Genomic DNA, 15,120 nt, shown 5'->3' with positions numbered 1-15,120 from the left:
CCTGCGGACATCTTCCCTACAGAGAACTGTCAGTACTCCCCACAACAGCAAGAGCCGGCCGGGGAGCATCATCGCTACAGGACACCGATAAGCATAACCAAAAAACCCAAAATATCTTCCCGAAAAAGGAACAAATGGGGCATTAGGACATGATGGAAATGACTCATCTTGTTTTCTAACCACAATTTCACTGAACTCAAATCAACGGTTTTCCAAATGCCTTGATTTCAGCAAAAAAAAGAAAAAAATGCATTTTTAGTCAAAAAATGATGAATGCAAAATCTCCAATCAGCCCTATTAAGTTTTCCATCTAAATACTGTTTGCATACCTATAGTTACCACCGGACACTCCTGGCTCTCTTCTGTCTGAAGGTGGAAGTCAGTTGCTCGGTAGGTTCATCTGTGGATAAATGAGACACCCCTCCACAAAGATGGGATTTCCCTTTCCTCCTAAAACAAACAGTTATACTTTGCACTTCCCCTAGCAACTTCCAGCTGACAGCTCATTACACACTGATTCCCTCTCACAACAGCTCAATTATGTCTTGCAGATGGGAAAACTGAGGCCCAGAAAGAGTCTTTCACCTAAAGTCACAAGCGGAAACAGACGCAGACCCAAGAATAGAACCTGCAGTCCTGCTACGCTGCTCTGTTTGTTAAACCACATCCCCTCCTTCCTCCCTGTACAGCAGCAACCTTCACTAGAGGTCACACCAGGGCATCTGTGCCTCGTTTTCCTTTCTTCCTTTGTTTTCCATGGACACAGCTACAACCTTTCCTGCTGTTGGCTTAGTTAAACACACGCACATGCAAGTGACAATGGAGGAGCAAAGGGTCTCTGCAGATATCTCAGAGAGGCTGCGTGGCCTGCGACAAGAGCTCTGAGAGCACCGGTCCTATGCCACTGACCTGCCATCTGACCTTGGGCAAGTCAGGGCCCTTCTGTGTCTCTGTCTCCCGCCCCCCGTCTTGTCCGTTTAGACTGCAAGCTCCGGGAGGCAAGAACTCTCCCTCGCCTGCCCTTGCTGGGCTGTGCACCTCCTTCCACCGGGCACAAGTTTGGCATTTTTCTACCCTGCCTTTCAGGTCACCTGATCTTTCCAGATTCTTCCGGAACACCTCAGAGTGCCTCGGAAATTAGTTAAACCAATTAAGACCTGTTTCAATTCACACACGTCGCCGCACTTCCGGTGCGGCTCCTGAGCGGTCGACGCAATTATACAGGGGTATGGGAGCTTGCCAGCGTGCTGTGGTGGGAGCAAACTTTTCCACTTTGACACCCAGCTCCCTTTCTAGGTTAATAAACGCATTGGACACGGGTCCCTGTACTCACCCTGGCGCATCCTCATGCAAAGCTCCCCACAAGTGAGATCTTTTCACCACCCACATCAGCTTTTAACCAGGGAGGGGTCTTCACCATTCTCCCCCAGGCTACCGGGTACCTCCCTGTGAGGGTCTTCCATAAAAGCCTTTGGACGGAGCCAACAACCGACCTCCTCCCTTTCCGCTCCATCCACTAGTTGGATCCTCCAGTTCTGCCAGTTTACAAAGACTCCTTGCTTCTTAAGGAAACCGTCCCTAACCGGCTACACCCATTGCAACGCTGTGCCATTCTCTCTTCCTTAGCTTCCGTTGTTTTCCCTGGCCTATTATTCCCAAGCACCACCCTTAGCATACCTTTTCACCAAGATGACACGGCGCTGGCTGCCTTCCCGTCCTTCAGCATCTCAGCACTTTTTAATGGTAAATTATGAATCTTTGTTAGTAGCTCAGTTACTCCATTCTATAGCACACTCTGAAGAATGACACCCTGCACTGGTGATTTATGGGAACTTAATTATTTGAGCTGTTCCACCATTTCGTCCCCTTTCAATCCCTGTCCCCAATAACCGCCCCTTGGTCTTCCATCTTCTCCAGCAATGTCTCACTTTCCAAACCCGTGATGGGTAAGCCCCATGGTAGGTATTCACCCATCATCTTCTGTGGTGGAACACCGTGACAGCTGAGCACTTCCCATAACACAAGAACTAGGGGCCACCAAACAAAATGATTAGGTAGCAGGCTTAAAACAAACAGAGGGAAATATCCCTTCATGCAGCACACGGTCAGCCATGGAACTCCTGGCCAGAAGATGTTGAGAAGACCAGGTCTTTAACAGAGTTCAGAAAAGAACTAGATAAGTTCATGGAGGTTAGGCCCATCAACGGCTCTTAGCCAGGATGGGTAGGAATGGAGTTCTTATGCTGGGAAGGGGTGGACAGAGGAGGATCACATGTTCATTTCCCTCCATCTGGGGCATCTGGCATCGGCCACAGTTGGGAGACAGGATATGGGGCTAGACGGACCTTTGGTCTGACGCAGTCTGGCCATTCTTATCTGCCTCTGCGCACAGATGACCAGGGCACCTCACAATAACTCTTCTGATGCGGAGGCCGACTCCTGGGTTTGCACCCTGGTGAGCTGCATCATTGGTTTGGGACTCCTCCTCCTTCACAACCACTCCAGCTGTCTCGGGCGCAGGGATCCTTAGGCTCATGCCCTGCTCTCCACGCCAGTTACTGATCCTTCCCTTCCCGCCACGGAAAGGGGCTGAGATCTTCCCCCAGTCCCAGCCATTCCTGCGCCCCTCAGCGTGTCCCGAACGCCCCAGCCCATTCTCCTGGATAGGTGCTGTAATGGAGCTTGTGCCACGGAGGTCCAGTGTCTGACTCGAGGATGCCTCCGTACCTGCTGGCTCTCTCTCGGCCCCCACCAAACCCTTCTTCAGGGTCACCGCCAGCAGCTTCCTCTCCCCACAACCTCCTAAAATCGTCCCCTCCCCTCATCTGCAAACTGCAGCTTGTCCATCCCCCTGCACACGGGACCAGAAGAATCTCAGACCACTAAGTCCCTAATCTAAGCCTTGTTTCCAGCCCTCTAGAGGCAGGTCCCAGCTGCCACGTCCTGCCATTTACTGCACCCATCAATGCCCCAAGAGACTTTACATTGCTCATGACGTCCAACACCTCCCACCTGATCACCTCACATCCATCTCGCTCCATGCACACATCCAATGGGCCCATTGTTTCTCCCTCTTCCCCAGCGGTGTTTGCTCAGCCTGGAGGGAATTATTACCCACCTGAGCCTACGCCTTCTTTGAGCTCCTTCCATCCCACCAGTGGCTTTCAGCAGAGGGTAGCTGGCCGGCCCGTTCCCCTGGGGTCTCTAGATCCCATGAACCAGATTCTCAGCGAGCGCAGCAGGAGAACAAAAGCCTCCTGTGTTTACAGCAGCTGAGGCTCAAGAACCAACTCGGTACCTCCTGCACCCTGCTGTCCACCTGGCCACTCAGCCAGCCCAGCCTCTGAGCCTCTCGAGCTGCTGTGACCATTTCCAGATGCAATTTGGCCCCTTAGTACAGAGGTGGTCGGTGGTGGGTATTTAACTGGGTCACAATCATCCTTCCTAAAGCACAGCTGATGCAGTCACAGAGCTCGGCTCAAGGACCGCACCGCGTGCAACACGGCAAAAAACCAAACCCTGTCAGCACTCACCTGTCTTCTCGCTCCTCTCCCTTTGTCCTGTTCAGATGCGCTGCTCACCCCTCCCCTGCCTGCCATCCGCACCGCTCGCCGCCGACTTACCAGCAGGAGGTGGCCTCTTCCTTCCCTTTTCTTCCCATTCTTGCTTTCTATTTTTCCTGCCTTGCCAAGCCCAAGCCACCAGCTCCCTCCCTGCAATCAATCTCTGCAAGTCAACCGAGTCACCTCTATTCACAGCCCTCCATCAATCACTCTCCCATCCTCGTGATGGCCCGGCTCCCCCTTGCGGCTCCCGCTGTACCGGGCCTATTCGTGAGGCACGTCCAGAAAATGAAACCCCCCCAAAACTTTTCACCAGCCCTTACCCCCTGGATGTCTGTCACCACTCAGGCTCCAACTCCTTTCCATCATGACTCACTCTGTTTCCATTCTGGTTCCGAGTTTCTATACAGCTACCAGCAGGGACGGCTCTCAGATTAGCTCATATGGTTCCTTGACAATACAGCACAATCAAGGAATGGGGCTCTCCACCCCTCCCAACCCGGGAGGCCGTCCCCAGGGTACAGGCAAAGCTGAAGAATAAGCAGCACACCCAGGCCGGAAGAGAAGGCTCCAGTGACAGCAGGGCCAGCGGGCAGAAATGAAAATAAATGGCCACCCACGTCACAGCCACTCCAGCTGCATTCCCTGTCTCACCAGCTACCCTGAGCAGCTGAATAGGACCACCTGCAAAAGCTGAGCTCGGAAACTGAGTCAGAGGAGACCAAGAACTGTCTAGCGCCATGACACGTGCCTCGCAGGGCGATCATCCAGCCATGCCTCTATAGTCTAGAAAGAATGGGTGAGCTGGGCTGAGCTGACCTGCCCCTCGCCACCCTGGGCAACGTCACCAGGACAAGACGTTATCTCCCCAGCTCACAAGGAGCAGGCGCTGCTGTTTGGTGACTCCTTTAAAAAATATTTCCAGCACGTTGTTTGCCAGAAGAAACAGCCCAGGCTAGCCCTCGCTGTGCCCAGTGAAGGAGATATTGCTTAGAGCCTATGGAGCGAGGGAGCACTCCCCCTTGGGCTAGAGATTGCTACCTGGGCACTGCCCTACCCGGGGGCAGTGGGCAGGCCAGCTTTGGGACAGGGCTGCCAGCAAAAAACACCTTGGTGTTGGAGTACTTCCGGAAGCAAAACAAAGCCTGAGGGAAAACGGTGCAGGACACACGGGGGGGGGGGGGGGGACACTCGGCGTAGCATCCCTCCAACCCCTCTTCCTGCTAATCCTGTTTAACCCCCCACCCGCGTACACACAGATGGCCTGGAGCCAATCCCTGAAATCCAGGCAGCGACCTGACCAAGTTTCAGGCAGGGATCCACAATAGAGGAGCAAACAAAGGACAAAATCAGTGACCCACCCCCAGGCTGAGACTTCCCTCCTAGAACAGCAGCAAGGATGTAAGATTACCAGGCGGGGTGGGGGGTACCCGGCAAGGGCCAGGAACTGGCAAGGGGTGGGGGCGCAGAGGCTGGCTGGTGCAAGAGACAGGGGTGCACAGCATGGGGGGCTCGACCAGCCCCGGCCCCTGGGTGACTGAGCGGAGGGGAGGGGAGGGGAGAGCCGCCCTCCCCGCGGCTCCAGGCGGCTGGGCCAGCCCTGGGAGCGGAGGGACAAGGGAATTTGCTGCCGGTGTCGCTGCTGGCGGCTCAGGCACCTCCATGCGGTCAGCCAGAGGCCACCCCGGCCGGGGCCGCTGCTGCTGCTGCTGCGTGCGCAGGGCAGGTCCTTTACCCACCCGGGACAGCCGGGCCGGGCGGGGGGAACGAGGCTCCGGCGGGATCCGCCTCCGCTGCCCCAGAGGCTGGACCCGGACCTCGGCCCCAGCGGAGCGGGCGGCGGCTGGGCAGACAGCGCCCCGCCAGCCGGGGAGGGGAGGGGGCGCGGCGCGGCGCGGCGCGGCGCACGGGAGACACAAAGGAAAGGGCCCTTCGGCCGCCGCACGGGCTGGGCGCTGCGGGAGGCGGAGCGGAGCCCGCCCTGCACCTGCCTCGCCCCGGGGCTCCAGTCACCCCGCACCCGCCCGCCCCGCAGCCTTACCTGGGTGGGGGCCGGGGCGAGCCCCCCCGCCGCGGATCGGATCGGCCCGGGGTGCCCGGGCGGGGCTCGCTCTCCGCCTGGCCTGGCCTCGCGGGGGGCCTGGGGCATCCCCGCTCCGCCGCCCGCCTGGCTCCCGCTAGGGGGGTCTGGGCCGCATGGCCCCGGCGCGGGGCTGCTACAGGGGCCGGGCTCCGCGCTGCTCCCCGGGCGGCCGCCGCGCCCCGCCGCCGCCTCTCCGCTCCATCGCGGCCGGGGGACGGCCCCGCGGTGCGCTCCGGGCGCGTCTGGCCGCGGCCCCGTCCGTGCCTCCCGCTCCGCCTCCGCCTCCGCCGCCGGCCGCCGAGCCAGCCGGGTCCTAGCGCTGGCGGCGCCGCGCCCGATGTAGGTCACGGCCGCCCGGCTGGACTGGACCGGACCGGACCGGACCGGACCGCCCTGCGCCCCTCCGGTGACGGGACTCCGCGCAGGCGGGCTCTGCTGCCAAGGGGGGGCCACGTCCCCGGGCGGTGGGGTTCATGGGGGGCCACGTGCAGCCCCCCCCAACCCCGCCAGGGCGAAGCCACAGACACGCTCCCATCGGCCTCTCGCCCACGGGGGTGAGCGACCAATAGCCGAGCCCAGGGCACCCCCGCTTTGCACCCCAGCCTGGTACCTGGCCCTGCATCCTCCCACGGCAACATGGGGGCCACCAGCCTCCCCGGCCCAATGTCGCACTGGGTGGCCAGCTGCAGCCTCTTGGCCCCGTGCGGGCGCCCGGAAGGGGAGCTGCCGCCAGGGCCAGGGGAGGCGCAGGGCAGGACGCGATGACCTGGCTGATGTCCTTGCCGGCTGCGGGGTTTGCTCAGGCTGCAGCGGGCGCATGGGTGTGATGAGTTTGGCTGTCCTTGCACAGAGAAGCCCCTGTGGTCGGGGGGGCAGAACTTTCTTGCCACCACCCCAGCTGCCAGTGGCCAGCAGGCCACGGGGCTTGAGGTGTGGGAGAGTCACAATTCAGGGTGTTTGTTGGGTGTAATCAGGGCTGTGGAGACACTTGCTGGGTCCTGGGCAAGGAGGAACAGGGCCTGGTTCTGTGCCCCCTGGAAGGGGTAGGGCCTGGGGTGGAAGCAGGTCTTCCCCCAGCCAGCCCTTCAGGGGCACCCAGCCTGAACAGAGAGGGCTCTGGCTGTGGTTTCAAGGGCCCCAAGCCATTTAAAGAACTGCCACAGTAGTGGCAGCTGGGAGCCCCAAGCCCTTTCAAGTCATTGGGCCCCAGGGTAGCTGCCCCCTTTGCCCCATGCCTCCCCCCATCAGCGGCTCTGGCTGTAGTTAGTTATTTACAGAGGAACTCTACAAGAAGTGGGACCAAAGAGGAATTGCTGCAGAGGTGCACAGAAGACTGGCACCAGCCCCGTGAGTTACAGCCAGCGTGGGACAACAAGAGCAACCAGCAGAAGTTCTCTAAATACAGCAGGGCCAGAGAAAGACCAAGTGTAGGTCCTGCACTTAGTAAGGAGGGCGAGCTAGTAACTTACCACTTTAACCAGAACATAAGAACATAAGAATGGCCATACTGGGTCAGACCAAAGGTCCATCAAGCCCAGCATCCCATCTGCCGACGGTGGCCAATGCCAGGTGCCCCAGAGAAGGAGAACAGAAGACAAGTGATTTATCTCCTGCCAGGCTGAAGAGTTTAATGGTTATTTGGCGTTAGCTTTCACTGCAAGGGCTTATGGTGACTGGAAACTCAAAAGAATATCAGCAGCAAGGAGGAGGAGGAGAAACCAACATAGGGAAGGAACAGTTTAAAATATTCAGGTAAGTTAGGTGTATTCAGGTCTGCCAGGCCTGGTGAAATTCGCCTGGTAAGTATTTAAGGAACTAACAGAAGCAATGTTAGAGCCATTAGCAATTATCTGTGAGAACTCCTGGCGAACGGGTGAAGTCCCAGCGGCCTGGGAAAGGGCAAGCATAGGACCTCGTGTCGAAAGGTGAACAAAGGGGCCCCGTGAGTTATAGAGCAATCAGCCTAAAACTGATACCCAGAAAGAGACCGGAACGCACGGTTCAGCAATCCATTTGTAAGCACCCAGAGGCAAAGGGAGTTACAAGGACTCACCCGCATGGATTTGTCAAGAACAAAGCATGCCAAACCGATCTAATTCCTTCTTGGAAAGCGTCACTGGCCTAGTGGATGGGAGGCAAAAAGCAGGGGGTGCAGGCAGCACCAGGGCCAGAGGTGAAGGGGTTGCACCAGTCTCAGCCCCCAGGGACGGCTCTGCTGAGATGAGGCAAGTCGTCGCAGTTGCATTTTGTCTGGTTCGGAGGGTATGCGAGGGGCTGGAGCCCTGGCAGAAGCCTGGGACTGAGGAGGGGCCCCAGAGGGCCTGAAGATGTCGTGTCAGTTATTTTGTTGGGGATGTGGGTGACGGGATGGAATAAGAGTGTGGCTGGCTGGAGGACAAGCTCACCCCTGAAGTCCGGGGGACCAGAGCGAGAAAGAATTGCTGAAACGCCGGGTCGCGCTCCAGGGGCAGCTGCAGGACCAGGCACTGACGTCCGTTTTCCAAGGGGCACGGTGTTTCCCCCCTGAGTGGGATGATTGGCTTAAGCAAGAGGCTGGCCCATACCAGATACTGCAGGTCGCCCCAGGAATATTGGAAACATCACTGGTGTTAAAATCCACTGATGTGTTCCGGCTCTGGGCATATGTTTCGTGAGCCCCTCCCCACCGCCCTTCACCTCGGTTCCAGTGAATAAGGAAACAGGCGGCTCCCAGCCGGTATTCCCGCTAAAGTTCTCCCTCCATGGGTGGAATAAATTTTGTGTGCACCGAGGCAGGTGTGGATGTGCACCTCCAATAGAAACACAGGCTGCCAGCTGTGGGCGTTCTGCTAACCAGCTGGGCAGCTCCCTGGGTGCTCAGCTTCCAGGGAACACGGCTGCCAGCACATGTATTGGTGCAAACCGGGTTTCCTTTATCAGTCTCATTGCCTGGCCCTTCAGCCGGCTCTGAGCCAAAAGATTCACTGTTCCATGTGCTGTGGCAAGACCTGGATACCCATAAACATTGCTGTATTAAGGGGAGCTGTCGGGCCAGGGGAGGCAGAGGACCCTGCTGGAGAAGGGGAAGAGAGAGTTTCTCTTTCCCTCCCCCTAATCCCAGCCGGGGGGCATGTCCTTTCCCCTGGAAAGACCTCTTCCAGTACCCACAGCTTGCAGATCTCTCCTGCCCTCCCCTCTGCTCTAGTCCGAGTCGGGCTTGGTGCACAGAGCAGTGAGGTTTTTGAGGAGCGACTTGAAAGCAGGAGGCTGAATCGAGCGCTGGCACTTGGCGTAATTTACTGCCAGGCTCTGCTGGGCCCCCAAGGGCCTGTCCGCATGAGACAAAAGAGGCGCTGCCAACCAGCCCTTGCTCGGATAAATCAGGGCTTTCAGCACCTGGCCATCCCTGCACAGCAGCTGTGCTGACATGAGGCCTATAGCCCAGGCCCATGTGGACTGAGGGCTAAAATCATTTGACCCCCACATAGCTGAGACATCAGGAGCCTCTGGATTTCTCTGGTTCAGTCAATCCTCTTCATTCCACCCTGCTCAGAGCAAGAGTGACGGGCAACTGGCGGTGTTATTTCTATGGCAATCACATCTGTAAAACCCAAACCAGGGCTCCGTTGTGCTATGTGTTGTACAGACACTTAGCTAGAGACCACCCCAGCCCCAAGGAGTTTACAATGGACATAGACAACAGAAGTGTCACAGTTGGCCCAGAGATACTATACAGTTTGCCCGTGATCACAGGGAGTCAGCAGCAGAACCAGGGACTGGACTCGCATCTCGTACTGAGGCCTTTTCTTTAACCTAAGACCCTCTGTCCATGTGCAGAAATGCCCATAGAACTGAATAGCAATTGCTCGTTTTTCTCTGGTTTTCTTAAACCAGCCCATGGAACTTTATAGTTGCGATAGGCTGCTCTATTCAATTCCACCGATTCCTCTGCATAATTTCCATAGACCTTCCTCCTTCCTCCTTTCTTTAGGTTTCTTTCAAAAGGTCCAGTTATATTTTTCGTGGGTGCAAAGATGCACCATCCACTCTCCAGCAGAATGTCTTCTGTATTTCGAAGGCAAACCAAGAAAGAACAAAAGTAGGGTCCCTCTGAGACAGAGCGCAGTGTTTGCGTCTCTCGCACTGCAGGCTGCGCCGAGCAGAACACAGAATAGCAGCTGCCTCTGCAGCCGGGAGCAGGTCAGGGACTTCTCTCCAATTTAAAGATCCAGCACTTAAAATGGAGTCGCAACACATACACTAAACCCGAATCAGATGCGAGTTGATTCGAGTAACCGCTGGACACTGATTCCAGCCAAACCACAACTACCTGCGGACACCTGGATGCTGCGCAGCAAAGCCTTGAGGCAGGGTATCCGCAGAGACTGGATCTGCATCTCTGGGCCTGGGTGCACAGACCTCTGCGGCTGGCTGACCTGCTTCCCTGGGCTCAGAGGCTGCAGCTGACTCAAACCGCAGCACCTCCTGTGGCCACTGGAGGGGCCTAAAGAGCCACGTTGCATTAGCACAGCTAAACATCCGAGCCCAGGTCCGCAGCCGGTGTAAAGCAGGATAGCTCCACCAGCATCGCGCAGTCAGCGGACCTATGTGCTGTACCCCAGCTGGGGGTCTGGCTTCCAAAGCACCGAGTGTTCCCCTGCCCCAGAGGAAGCTCTGGTTCGGGTCGGCCTGCGCCAGCTCTGGTGCTGCCACGATTTACACGTGGCATAAACCACAACTCATTTGGGTCTTGGCTCCAAACCTGGCACTGCCCAAGTCCCTGGCCTGGCACAGGGGCCGGCGGGTATCGCAGGCCAAGGGAGGCAGACGTGGCCGTGCCCACGTTCCACCCCGAGGCCACCTCCTGCTTCCTGACACTTCCTCTGTGGCCCCAGCCTCTCAGGCGGCTCCTCTGCCCCAGGCTGGGGCTAGGGTGGGCTGCTCTGCAGCCTAGGACTTGGTGGGGAGGTTGGGGCCTCCATCACTGTGACTCCCCAGGGCTGGGGGGAACCAGGCCTGGGGCAGGGAGGTTGCTGCAGTGGGCGTGGGGGGTGGAAAGTGGAGGTGGGGCTTCGGCAGAAGTGGCAGGGTTCGGGGGTAGCCTCTCCGAACTGGCAGTTCACATGCCACCCGTGCTTGGCTCACATCAGCTCAAGCAGCGGAAGGATCTGGCCCTGAGCCATTGCCACCTAGGAAAAGAGCAGAATCTTGCAGCAGGCAAGTGACTAGGCCCCGCAAAGGCAGCAGAGACAAGTGCTTGTTTCACCCTGTCCAGCGAATGCTGGTCCCAGCCACACTGCAGAGACAGGTCGCGTTGCAAGGCAGCTCGGCCCTGAAGATCTTCTCTGCACTTAAACATGAAAAGGGCTTGTCAAACCACCCCAGCTTCCCTTACGCACTCCAAGCACAGGCCCTGCCCAAGGGAGGAGCTGCTACGGCAGCTTAAAGCAAAGAGCCCCCTTCCCTGCAACCTCCCTTCTGACCCAGTTTAATCATACCTAGGAGAAAATATTCACTCTGCTCTTTCGGGCACACTCATCTGGTTCCGCTACCCCTCGTCATACGAGGGGGAACGGAACGTTTGAAACAGGCTCTTACGCCCAACTTCAGTGCTGTCTGGGTGGCACCAAATTCAAAAGAAGGTATTTCAAAGTGATACGTGCAATTTGCATGGCGTAAATTGCATAAATTGTTTCAAAAAAATCACAGGGTATACAGAGCCTTAGAGGCTAACGAATGTATTAGGTTATGAGGGGGGTAAAACGAAATGGAGGTGGACAACAGCTACCTTTTATCCATGAAAGTTCATGGCCTAGTACATGTGTTAGTCTGTAAGGTGCAACAGGACTGCTCGTTGTTTCTGAAGTTACAGACTAACACGGAGACTGAAGTTACTAGATTGGATCTGAGTAGCTGTGTCACAAGCCTCCTGGAAAAGGAACTAGCTGAGAGTGGCCTCAGGAAAGCCAGAATGGATTTCCTGCTCCACCCAGACTTGTTATATGGCCTTGGGCAAGTTGTGATTTCTCTGTGCCTTATCTTAACTCAGAGAGAGATCTTGGAGTCATTGGGCACAGGTGTCATTGGCCACCCAATGTGCAGCAGTAGTCCCAAAAGGAAAGAGAATGGCAGCAATCATTTCAAAGCGGATAGCAGATAAAGCAGAGAATCTCTTACTGCCTCTCTATAAATCCACGCTACGCTGACATCTTGAATAAGGTGTGCAGGGGTGGTCACCTCATCTCAAAAAAGATACCTGTCATTGGAAAAAGTTCAGAAAAGGGCAACAAGAATGATGAGGGGGGTTTGGAACGGCTGCCCCATCACAAGAGATTTAAAAGACTGCAACTTTTCAGCTTAAAAGAGGACACTAAGGAGGGAGATGACGGAGGTCTATGAAGTCATGACAGGTGTGGAGAAAGTGAATGAAGAAAACTTATTTCCTTGTTCCCATAACACAAGAATAGGGGTCACCACATGAAGTTAATAGACAGCGGGTTTAAACGTCACAAAAGGGAGTTTTCCTTCACGCAGCGCGCAGGCAACCTGTGGAACTCCTCGCCAGAGGATGTTGTGAAGATCAGGACTTTAACATGGTTCAAAAAAGAGCCAGATACATTTGCGGAGGGTAGGTCCATCGATGGCTGTCAGCCAGGCTGGGGAGGAACGGTGGCCCCCGTCTCTGTTTGTCAGACGCTGGGAATGGGTGACAGGGGAGGGATCACTTGATGATAACCTGTTCTGTTCACTCTCCCTGGGGCACCTGGCATTGCCCACTGTCGGCAGACAGGACACTGGGCTGGATGGACCTTCGGTCTGACCCAGTCTGGTCGTTCTTATGTTCTTGACTGTGAGCTGCCCAGGGCCTGCCGTGATCTGCACTAGGCGTGTCCAGCATGGAGCATTAAGGGGCCTTGATCTTGGTTCACGCGATACGGGTCGCAACAACAATCAGAGGAGAGTGATCATAGCCATAAGCTCCTCCCCCCGGAGGTCAGGAAAACACCTTTCCCCTGCACGGAGGATGGCAGACAAAAGCCAAGCCTGCTCCTAGCCAGCTGTCCAGCAACCAGGATGGGACGCAGGATCCTGAGTCCTTTGGACGAAGGGTTTCATTTAAGACAGTGCATTCTCTTCAGCCATGTCTCCAGCCCTCTGTGTGTCACTCCGGCTCGATAACCCCCATGAGTGACACGTTCCCCCCGACTCATGACAGCCAAAGGCCTCACAGGATGCACCAGAATCTTTCCAGGAAGTGGCGAATTCCCGGTTGCAGCTCCAAGCAGTTAATTTAGAGCAATTAAACCGGAGCTCAGCTCTGACCAGCTTAGCAATTTCTCCCTCGAGCAGCTCTCCCACAGCAGCTGCCACTGTCACCACGCAAAATACACTTTGCTCAGGAGCGGGCATGCGGGTCACGTGTGGGTTGAATAATAGTAATAACAGCACTTAGCGTTCGCACAGAGCGCTCCCTCCGCAAAGCACTTCACGGACGTTAACTAACGAGGACCAAAGAGACGACGGGGCCCTGATCATGAAGCCCGTAAGCCCTGCAGAGCTTTTGCAAAACCGGTTTCCAGCTAACACAGTTGGAGGCTGCACCCGAACCGTTTTATCAACCCCAGGCTCTGGTACGGTCTCGCTCAGCCGGGAGAGTTCTGAGAGAAACTCCCGGCCCATGGGCGTGCTAGCAATAGTGATGCCAGCTGCTGAGAGTCAGCACGTGCGCTCCCAGATGGGTGCTTGGGACTCCGATCAGGGTTCAAGGAATATAGAAGGCGTGTGACTGCAGCGACGTACTTAAAAATTGCAGAAGGGTCCTGGAGCTCTGGCTGCCGGCACTGCCCTGTCGGTGGGCCTTGCGACTCGGGAGATCTGTCCTGAAAAGCCTGGCCCGGGGTGCGGAACCTTTTTTGGGTGGGGGCCACTGACGCACAGAAAAATCAATGGTGGGGCACACTAACTGAGAAGCAAAACAAGCCCCCTCCATCCTCACTGGTGGGGCCCCCAGCTGAGACTCTGCACTCCCCTCGTGCTCCAGTTCCCCTGGCCAGGAGGAAGAGAGGATGGACCCAGGTCCAAGGCTCCCTCATTTTGGCTCATTTTTAAGAACAAGTTGGCACAGCTGCAGGGAGGCTTCAGTATGGGAGTGTCCCTTTAAAACCAGGACATCGGGTCGTGCCAGGAGGCACGCACTGTATTATTGTGTGTTTACCAGGTACTGCCGGTCGCTCCAGAGTAAAAAGCTCAGATTGGGCAGGTTTCACATTTGAGCGACAGGCGCTAAAATGCCGCGGTGAGTTGACGTTCCCACCCCAGCGGGAGGGGCGGCAGAGTGAGACAGGGCTGGGCACATGCCAGGAGTGGAGCATGCTGGGAGGGGAGGTGGCAGAGGTGGTACCAATTACAGCTGGAGAGACGGGAAACATATGGGAGAGAAAAGACCCCTGAGAGAAAATCCAGTCGGAGCCAGTAGGATCCTTCAGCCAGTCTCAGTTAGTTTCTGAGCACTAGGAATTCACTAGCAGCTCCTGGTCCTGCGTAACACTCCCCACTGCCCACCCACTGCTCTGTGCTTGGAGAGCACCGGGCCAGAGCAAATCACCAGGAATTCCCGTGTCCCCACTGATCCATTGCGTATCCCAAAACTTAGCTGGCCAGCTGGAAGTTTCCAGGGGGAATTGCCCCGAGTGGTGACTGAGCTCAGACATCAGAGTCACACGTAATGCTGCCCACGCACTAAAGTCAGCAGTGGGGATCAGACCCCGGGACTCTGGCCCTACAAAAGGCAGAAGTCAGGTGGCCTAGGCTGTCCCAAGGGGGCTTAGCCAACACTAAGGGGACCAGAATGCCCTGCCGAGTGAACGGGGGGTGGCAAACGCCCTCTGGGCAGGACAGCCCCTCTCCAGACTTGAGCAGCTGGCTCCTGCTGGAATTGCTTGAAATCCCCACGCAGCCAGACCCACACACAGGCATCGGCAGGGGGCAGCGGGGGTGTCAAATCAGGGCCCTCTGGAGCTAAACGCTCACTGATTGCGAGGGGGCCTGGCCACTAGAGGGGGGCACCACGTCACTCCGGGGGGTTACACATGGCCTGTAGAACCCACTGGCCAGGGAGCGTTACCCGTCCCCCTCTCGGCTGGATCGGGAGAGCTTGCGAGCACCTCACAGGTCCCAGTGCTTCGGGGCAAGCAGCAGGGACCAGCGCGTTCAGCTCTGGAGGGGCCTGGTGCCAGCAGAGATGGCCGCCGCCACTCCTGGCCCTGCGTAACAGCCCCCACTGCGCACCCGCTGCGCTGTGCTTGGAGAGCAAACCGGGTCAGTCTTCCAGGGACGGCGCGTGTGCAAAACATGGGACTTCAGACTCCCCGCCCCCACGCAGAGGAGCAGCCCCCGCCCCGGAGCTCCCCACACCAGGGCCTGCTCTTTGCTGCCCACGCACAGTTTGGGTCGCTGTGCCACTGCTCAGGAGAGCCGGGCCCAGCCAGATCAGTG

At 56.9% G+C, this 15,120-nt stretch overlaps 1 protein-coding gene across 2 annotated transcripts in view; it reads right to left on the bottom strand.

The window, feature by feature from the left end:
- SBK1 (SH3 domain binding kinase 1) overlaps window positions 1-15,120 on the bottom strand; it is a 49,615-nt gene that overhangs the window by 24,684 nt on the left and 9,811 nt on the right. Inside the window, exon 1 of one of the 2 annotated variants that reach the window (XM_075010868.1) lies at window positions 5,605-5,950. The exons of the other annotated variant lie outside the window; for it this stretch is intronic. The gene's annotated coding sequence lies outside the window, so the exon portion shown is untranslated. Of the gene's footprint in view, window positions 1-5,604; window positions 5,951-15,120 lie in introns of those variants that run through there. 2 annotated transcript variants of the gene reach the window in all.

This window comes from Carettochelys insculpta, chromosome 16 (assembly GCF_033958435.1).
Source record: "Carettochelys insculpta isolate YL-2023 chromosome 16, ASM3395843v1, whole genome shotgun sequence".
Lineage (NCBI taxonomy): Eukaryota > Metazoa > Chordata > Testudines > Carettochelyidae > Carettochelys > Carettochelys insculpta.
The sequence above is the reverse complement of the archived record's forward strand: the minus strand, read 5'-3'. Positions and strand labels throughout refer to the sequence as shown.